The sequence below is a fragment of the Mus caroli genome, unplaced genomic scaffold, assembly GCF_978045245.1.
Source record: "Mus caroli unplaced genomic scaffold, Mus_caroli_1 scaffold_6, whole genome shotgun sequence".
In the NCBI taxonomy this organism is placed as follows: domain Eukaryota; kingdom Metazoa; phylum Chordata; class Mammalia; order Rodentia; family Muridae; genus Mus; species Mus caroli.
Genome location: NW_028227261.1, coordinates 66,118,876 through 66,126,912, shown reverse-complemented (window position 1 = coordinate 66,126,912; position 8,037 = coordinate 66,118,876). Strand labels below are relative to the sequence as shown.

Here is an 8,037-nt window from a genome sequence, read left to right as displayed (position 1 = left end):
AGAAGGGGGAGGCCCCCTAGATACCAACCCAGCCTGACACATCAAGTCATTGCAGAGGGTGGCCACTTTAGGCCCCATATTCCCTACTGCTAGGAGTTTCATCTAGGGTCACCCCTATAGACTCCCAGGAGCCTCCCCTATCCTAGGTCTCTGGCATGTCCTAGAGATTCAAACCTTCCATCCCACCCCATCCCCCCACCTGCCTTGAGCTCCTGTCACAGTTCATTGATAAGCACAAAGCATTATTCTAGGAGTTAGAACATGCCACCACCCATACCCACTGCCTTTCCATCCATTGCACCCATTCCAGGGTCATTCTCTTCTTTAGAAATTATTGTCCCTACAGCTTCAGCTGTAGATAGAAAGGAGGCTGCCCAGCAGCATCCAGTAAAATATCTCTTACAGTTTTTGTTGGATCAATGATTGTTCCCTTTTCTACCATGTTCAAAAAATCTCTGAGTGTAGCATCATAACCAACTTCTGAGGAACCCTGCAGCATCTTCTCAGCTATCAAAGATCCTTCACCACCTACATTCTTTTTTTTAAAGATTTATTTATTTATTTTTATATGAGTCCACTGTAGCTGTCTTCAGACTCCCCAGAAGAGGGCATCGGACCCCATTACAGATGGTTGTGAGCCATCTGGTGCTGGGAACTAAACTTAGGACCTCTGGAAGAGCAGTATGGTGCTCTTAACCGCTGAGCCACCTCTCCAGCCCCACATACATTCTTTGCATAGTCATTGTAGGAATGTTGAGTGCTCCTTTAGTAATTTCTATACCTATTTTCTGACTTCCATTAGCAGGCTTTAGTGAATCCAGGACTGGGATGCACAGAAGCATAACACAGCCTTCTCTGAGAACAATGCTTTCTTCAATATCTGCTCTTATAACACTGAGAGCATCAGTAGCTCTGTCTTTCTTCTCATTCACTTCCACACCACTTGTCCCTCCAACTTTCAGCACAGCTCCCCCACTTGAAAGTTTAGTAAGTCGCTCGTTCAGCTTTTCCTTTTCATATTCACTAGTTGTGATGCCTAGCTGCTCAGTAATTTCTTGAATACATTTTTCAATTTGAGCTTTGTCACCTTTTCCTTAAAAAAAATCAGGGTGCTATCTTTGTTAACAATGACCTATCCAAGTTTTCCTAAGTCATGAGCTTGAACATCTTCAAGATTTAAATTCACTCCCTCTTCTCCAAAAACTAAACCACCAGTAGCAGTAGCCACATATTTTAAGCTGGTTCTTTCTATTGTCCCCAAACGCTGGAGCTCTGACTGCTACAACCTAAAGACCATTTTTTACCCTGTTCAAAACCAGCGTGCTTAGAGCTTCTCCATCATCGTCTTCAACAACGATGACCAAAGGCTTCCAATGAGCATTGGCAGTTTCAAGAGCAGGCACAATGTGTCCTGGACACTAGAAATTTTCTTTTCTCTCAACAGAACATGGGCATCTTTGGAATTCACAATTTTGACCTTTTGATGTATTAATAAAATATGGGGAAATATATCCTCTATCAAGCTTCATTTCAGTAATTTCTAATTCATCATCCAGGGATTTTTTTCCATCCTTCCCTGTGATGACACCCTTTCCTCCAGCCTTTGTCATTGCATCAGAAATGATGTTGCCAATGCTTTGTCTCCATTTGCAGAAAAGGAAGGAGCCTGACCAATTCCTTCAGGGGTTGTCCCAGGTTTAGATTGTTCTTTTAAGCTTAGCAATTACAGCACCGACAGCCACCATCACACCTCTCTGGATCCCCACTGGATTAGCCTTTTTGCTGATCCTTTCAAAGGCCTTCTTGGCAGTAGAACATGCCAGAACAGTGGCAGTGGTGGTGCCATCCCCAGCCTCTTCCTTTGTGTTACTGGCAACATTTAGCTCTCATGTTTTTGTATTTCTCCTGTAAATCAGTTGACTTTGCAACAGTGACCTCCATCCTCGGTGACTTTGAGACTTGCCCAACTCTGTCCAATAATCACTGTTCTTCCCTTTGGCCCCATTGTAACAGCTAGCGCATCTGCTAACAGGTCTACATTCTGAAGCGTTAAGGCTCGAGCATCCACACCAAATTTTACATCTTTGGCATAGGCCCCAGTGAGAGGAAGAGCCAGGGGCGCAGGACTCTGGTCTCATCTGGCAAAGGACTGTGGGTAGTCGAAGCACTTCTGAGAGGCAGTGGTGGGAGCACACACAGCGAGGCAGGCTTTCAGTTGCCAGTGAGGAGTAAATTTGGTTTTTGTATGTTGGAAGTTGAACCTCATGCATGCTAAGCACATATAGAGCTCAGGCTTCACTGGTGTTATATATTATGACATTCTGCTCATTTATAATGTAGTCCACTTTAGTCTAAAACCTAGGGAAGTATTCACAGAGTTTGAACAGCCTGTTAAAATGGCATTTAAGTAGACACAAAGTTAAGTATATCAGTACAGTGTTCCTTTGATGTGGGAATTAAAAATGGGGTGGGAGACTTCACCTGGAAAATGAAGACTAAGTTCTTGGTGCTATGAGAAAAGTAAAGCAGGGAAGACAAAAATGGAAATTGCTCACCCATTTGCAAGTTACAGAAAGAGGCAGGTTACAGTTCATAGCATCTCAAATCTCGGGTGATTGGTCTCAGAGAATGAACCACACAAATAGGAAAAAAACAAAACAAACAAACAAACAAACAAACAAACAAACAAAAAACAGGGAATGACTCAGCTCTAGCTCCAGCTGCTTCTGCGCCTGGCATGACCTCTGCTGTTGTCCTCGGACCTTGCTTCCCTCCTCCTCTGTCGTTGTGGAGAAACAGGAAGGAATGTTTATTAACAAGGCTGGCTGGGGCCACACCCAAAGCAATATCAGAGTTTTACCTCTCCTGGGCCTGGGAAGAGGTCCAAAGATCAAGGGCAGCTTCTGGTTTGTACGAGGCAAGAACAAACTTAGAGAATATACTGCTTTTTTTGAGCCTTGACAGACGGTCTGCTGGGTGTGATCTCATCTATTCCTCCTGGCCATCCTGAGGCTTGTAACAGGTCACCAGAACCGTAATCCCCAAGGAGCTTTGCCCAAGATGATGGAAGAGCAATGGTTCACTCTCAGGGTTGTGTCTCTGTGGCAGATGTCTTTCACTGCGGGGTTAGCACCCCAGCTGGGATCCTCAGCTCCCTTATCAACAGCCTTTCCCATTTTATCTTCCAGTCCAATCATGTACTCATATCTTACCGGCTCCAGTAATGGGTCACACCTTATGTGCTTGAGAGGGGAGGGGAGAAGGTTGAGCAGAGAGGAAGTAAAGAGATAAGGGGACCGGGGGGGGGGGGGAGAGAGAGAGTAAGAGACAGACAGAGAGATACAGAGACACAAAGAGACACACAGCGAGAAATAGAAACAGAGTGAGGGGAACAGAGAGAGACAAAGACAGAGAGTCAAAGACAGAGAGAGACAGTGAGCAAAGGAGGTTTCTTTTAAAATATTTTTAGTATGTTTCCTGCCTCACCGAGGAGGGAGGAGGGATACAATTTTTTTTATTGCTCTGAAGGGTATAAACCATTCCAACGGGTGCCACCCTGTGTGAAAATTTCAGAGATGCCAATAAGCCACTTGAGACAGTAAGGCTCCTGCCTTTCTGTTCTCATTCCTTATCAGTCGCTGGCTTGCAGAGGAGGAATGCTTGGGGGAAAAAGAAAGAACTTCAAGGTTTTAAGAGGGTGGATTTGTGCCCCTGAAATAAATTGGTAGGAGTCCTTGCTTAGGCAGTTTCTCCACCTTTCCTTCTCAATAGCTACACACGTCACAGTCAGACCCTTGTATCAGAGCAGTGAAACTTGACCCCCTAAGTCCGAGCATCATAGGACATAGCAGCTCCACCTGTGTGGTCTGTGACCCAACAGCAAGCAAATGTCCTGGAAATTAACCAGTATGGCCACCAGTCCTGTGTCTATTTTCATCACAGCAGCTGATTAATATAGAACTGCTTAAATGGGTCAGGGAATTCGTGAAAATGATTTGTTTAAACAATTCTCACTTATTGGCACTTACCGAGACTATGGCTGCCTTCCAGAGGCAATCAGAAACCCTGAGGACGTGCCAGCATTGGAGTGTAGCCACTGGGATAATGAGAATTCTTATCCCAGCACCTTTCCACCTCCCCCACCCCATCCCCTGTGATATTTGGAAAGTTACCCAACATTTCTGTGCTTCAACTCCCTCATTGAGTATGGGTATAATAATCGTGCTTACTTCATAAAATCGTGAGGCCCTAAGGCAATAATGCATCTTATTCTTTACGTGGCATATAGAAAGTGTCTATTCTGACCACAGTGAAGATAATGGACCTGTATCTTTAACATTTAACTATGATTTTGCTTATTCAAGGTCAAGTATTCTAGTTTAATGGGGTTGTCCAAACACTGTAAAGGTTCCTGGATTTCAAGACTGCAGCTCTATTGCTCTCTCCTCTTTACGCCACTTCCTTTGAAGAGGCACGTATGTTCCAGTCCAGTGGCTGAGAACTTGGTGGCGGTGAATACCATGCTGACTTTACTTTCACGTGCCCTTGGTCTGTGATCCATCAAATCAGGGGAGCCCAGGAGTGTGTTGGTGAAAAAAGGGGAGGAACAGGAGGGAAAAAAAGTCGCATTATTCATTTCCCAAATGTCTTCCGAAAACAGTGTCCATTTCTCAGATCCTTCTCTCTGCTGTTCTGTGGGTATGGAAGAACTCTCACTGCTACTGAGCTGTTTCAGTCAACTCCCAAGTAGACTTGCCAAGTATGGTCACAGCAGGACACCTTTGAAATACGAGGTGATTAAAGCTTTGAAGATGTTTGCCAGACTGAGTCAGTCATGATTGAAGGACATCGCCCTCTATGGGCTAGTTGTCCATAATAAAGTGAATTCCCTTACCACACATGGCCTTGGTAACACTACTCAGGCAGAGAGCACTTCATGCTTGAAGTTCAGTGGCTAAGTTAAAATGTCCCAGTTCCAGTAGAGCTCAGATCTCATCTGGAACTTGAAACTGTGCTTAGCTAGCCTTTCTCAAATCCTGCTTTTGAAGTTAATAGCTTGTGGTCTTGGGGACTAATTTTGAACCTCTCTGAGGAATTCATCTCTGAAATATGGGCAATAAAACCTTTTACCTAAGTTATTGTGAGGCCTCAATAAGATTTATATTATAACAATCTCTATTATATATTTTCCATACACATGAATGTCCTTGTTTTATCCTTTTCTTATTTCTTTTCTTGGTTTCTTAGGATCACATTGGAGTCCTGCTTTCTCAGTGCTAAAGCATTTTATAAAAAGCAAGTCAGCCTCTGGCATAGGCATAAGCTACCCTCATGTGTTTAGTTGACTTGCGAGTCAAAGGGCCACAGTCTGCATTTATATTTTGTGTTAGGCTGGCCACTTGCAGCAGATATCTAGGTACCCAGAGAACATGGGAAATCATAAGTGTTTCCCAATGAGTCACTGCATGTGGAGGGCTCTTTTTAGCATGTGGAGGGCTCTGTGATTATGTACCTAGGCCATTCCCTTCCCATTTTACAGACTGGAGAAATGAAACACAGGAAGACAAAGGGTGATTTCCCAAGTGTATAAATAAAGGGCAGGGCAGAGCCAGAGTAGAATCTGCCCAAGCTTACTTTCTTGCCTAAAAACATTACCATTAATATTTAAAATATTAAAATTACATTCTAATGATTGTTTCTATGTAGATAAGCAGGATGAAGGAAACAAAACTTTACTCTACAGTGATAGGGTCTCATACACCTCTTCTGGGGTTTCCTCTATATTCCTGTCCTTGTTATTACCATTTCCACTACAGAGACCAAAGCATTGTCTCTACATGGTGCCGAGGCTGATGTAGGCATTGTCCATGCATTGCTAGTCATCCTAAGAGCAACCTTAGATTGCAGTAACTATTACCCTTAACCTACCAATGAAGAAACTGAAAAGCACAGAGGTGTAATGCTACTCTGAAGTGACTAAAATTTAACCTAAAGACTTTGGTTCTAGATTTAAAAAATCCACACATCTAATACAGAGAGACATATTAAAAAATAAAGCTGACCAGGGCTAAAGTACCAGGCATGATTTCTTTCTTGTTCAGAGGGGCTTATAGCTTTTGGTTACTGCCAAGGCATAATTACTACTGTTGCTCATTGAGGAATAGCTTGCTGGACTGGGCATTGCTGGAGTTCATAGATGTCACAGTTGGGTAAGACTTTTAATTACCTCACTCAATATGATATTTCCTGGCTCCACAAAAAGAATACAGCTGCCTAAAAATAAATGAAATGAATTGCTTCTTTCCTTGGCAGCTCGCATAGCATCTTCTGCTACTTGAAAGCTGGTCCTCAGGGAGGGGGCTTTCAGGTCATTTCTAGTTTTACTGCCTCTCACTTCTGTGTCTGAAGCATGCTGTGCCCTCAGCAACAGGGGATAACCCTCAACACTAGGTGGTAATTAGGAGAAAAGCTATAGCCTACGTTATTTGGGGAGTATTTTGGACTACTCCAATGAACAACTTGAAAGGAGGTTTCTGCAGTTTTTGTTTGTTAATCTATCTATGGCTTTTGTGACGAGTATTATTACTCAAAGTGGTATAATGTTTTTTTAAGTTATGTACCTATATATACTCACATATACCTACTTGTATTATATGTGATTTTAGGTACCTGTACAATAATATGGTGCCCTAGGGCTTTCTCAAGTGTCTTTAGTGCGTTTTATCCATCTCCACCTTCTCTGTGTTGTTCTCCCTCCTTGCTCCCTGCTTAAGCTCCATTTCCTGTTTTTACCATTTCCCCTTTATATCACTTTAATCCCCATGATTCCCTTCTCTAGAGCTACACTCCTGATCTACAGTCTCTTACTGTTATGGATTCTGCGGTTCCTCCAGGCTATATACTCACCTCGGAAGATCTGGAGCAGGAACCACGGCTGAGAGAGAACATGCAGTGTTGGTCTTTCTGCATCTGGGTTACCTCACTCAATATGGTATTTTATGGTTCCAAAAAAGAGAATACAACTACTTAAAAAATATAGAAGAAACTTACAATCTTATAAGAAAATAAACCTTAACTGAGCACAACTTCCTTTTTATATTGTAGTGCAACTACACTTGTTCTTAATTTTTAAATTAAGCCTTTGAGATTAATAATGCACATTACTGTTGCACATTAAATGTATTGGTTTAATACAGTTAATATTAAGGAGAAAATAGTGCTGAAATCATTCAATTTTGTATCCCACTACTTTTGTTGAAAGGGTTTATCAGTTCTTTGAGGTTTTTGATGGAGTCTTTAATGTCACATGTATAAAATAATGACATCTTCATATAATGATAGTTTGACTTGATCTTTTCCTATTTATATCACTTTATATTATTCTCTTGTCTTAATGTACTAGCTAAGAGTCCAGACACTATTTTGAGTAGGAGTTTAGACAATGTGTCTTGCTCTTAGCAGGCAGTGTGACATCGGCTTTAGGCTTGTTGTGGATGGCTTTTGTTAGGTTGATACATGCTCCCTCCATCCCTACCCAGTCTGTGACTTTTGTCATGAAGGGATGTTGAATTTTGTCAATGGCTTTTGTATGTATTTACTGAGAAAATTTTGTGATTCTATCTTTGAATCATAATGTGATTCATATTGTTATCTATGTAGTTGTTAGATAACATTAATGGATTTATCTATGTTTAACTGTGAAGTGAAGACAACTTGGTCAAAATGAATGTTCTTTCTGATGTAATCTTGAATTCAGTGTGCCAGTATTTATTGACTTTTTTTTGTGTCTATGTTTATCAGCGAGATTGGTCTGTACTGTGTGTGTGCACACGCATGCTTGCATGAGTTAGAGTATGTTTATTTGAATTAGGCAACTATAGTAATTTGAACATAGGTGTGGGAAAATCTCAGTGAGTTTTATGACAGACAGACAGCAGGACTAAGGTGAGTAGTATAAGTTTCCACCCAAGCACATAAGTGTCGTCTATAGCCAAGCTGATGAAAAAAAGAATAACAACTAACAGCTCAGCAGAAGGA

The 8,037-nt window shown here is 41.9% G+C and overlaps 1 pseudogene; it reads right to left on the bottom strand.

Annotated features, from left to right (window-relative positions):
* Positions 1 to 254: 254 nt before the first annotated feature.
* LOC110293353 (60 kDa heat shock protein, mitochondrial pseudogene) lies at positions 255 to 2,270 on the bottom strand (annotated as a pseudogene).
* Positions 2,271 to 8,037: the final 5,767 nt, after the last annotated feature.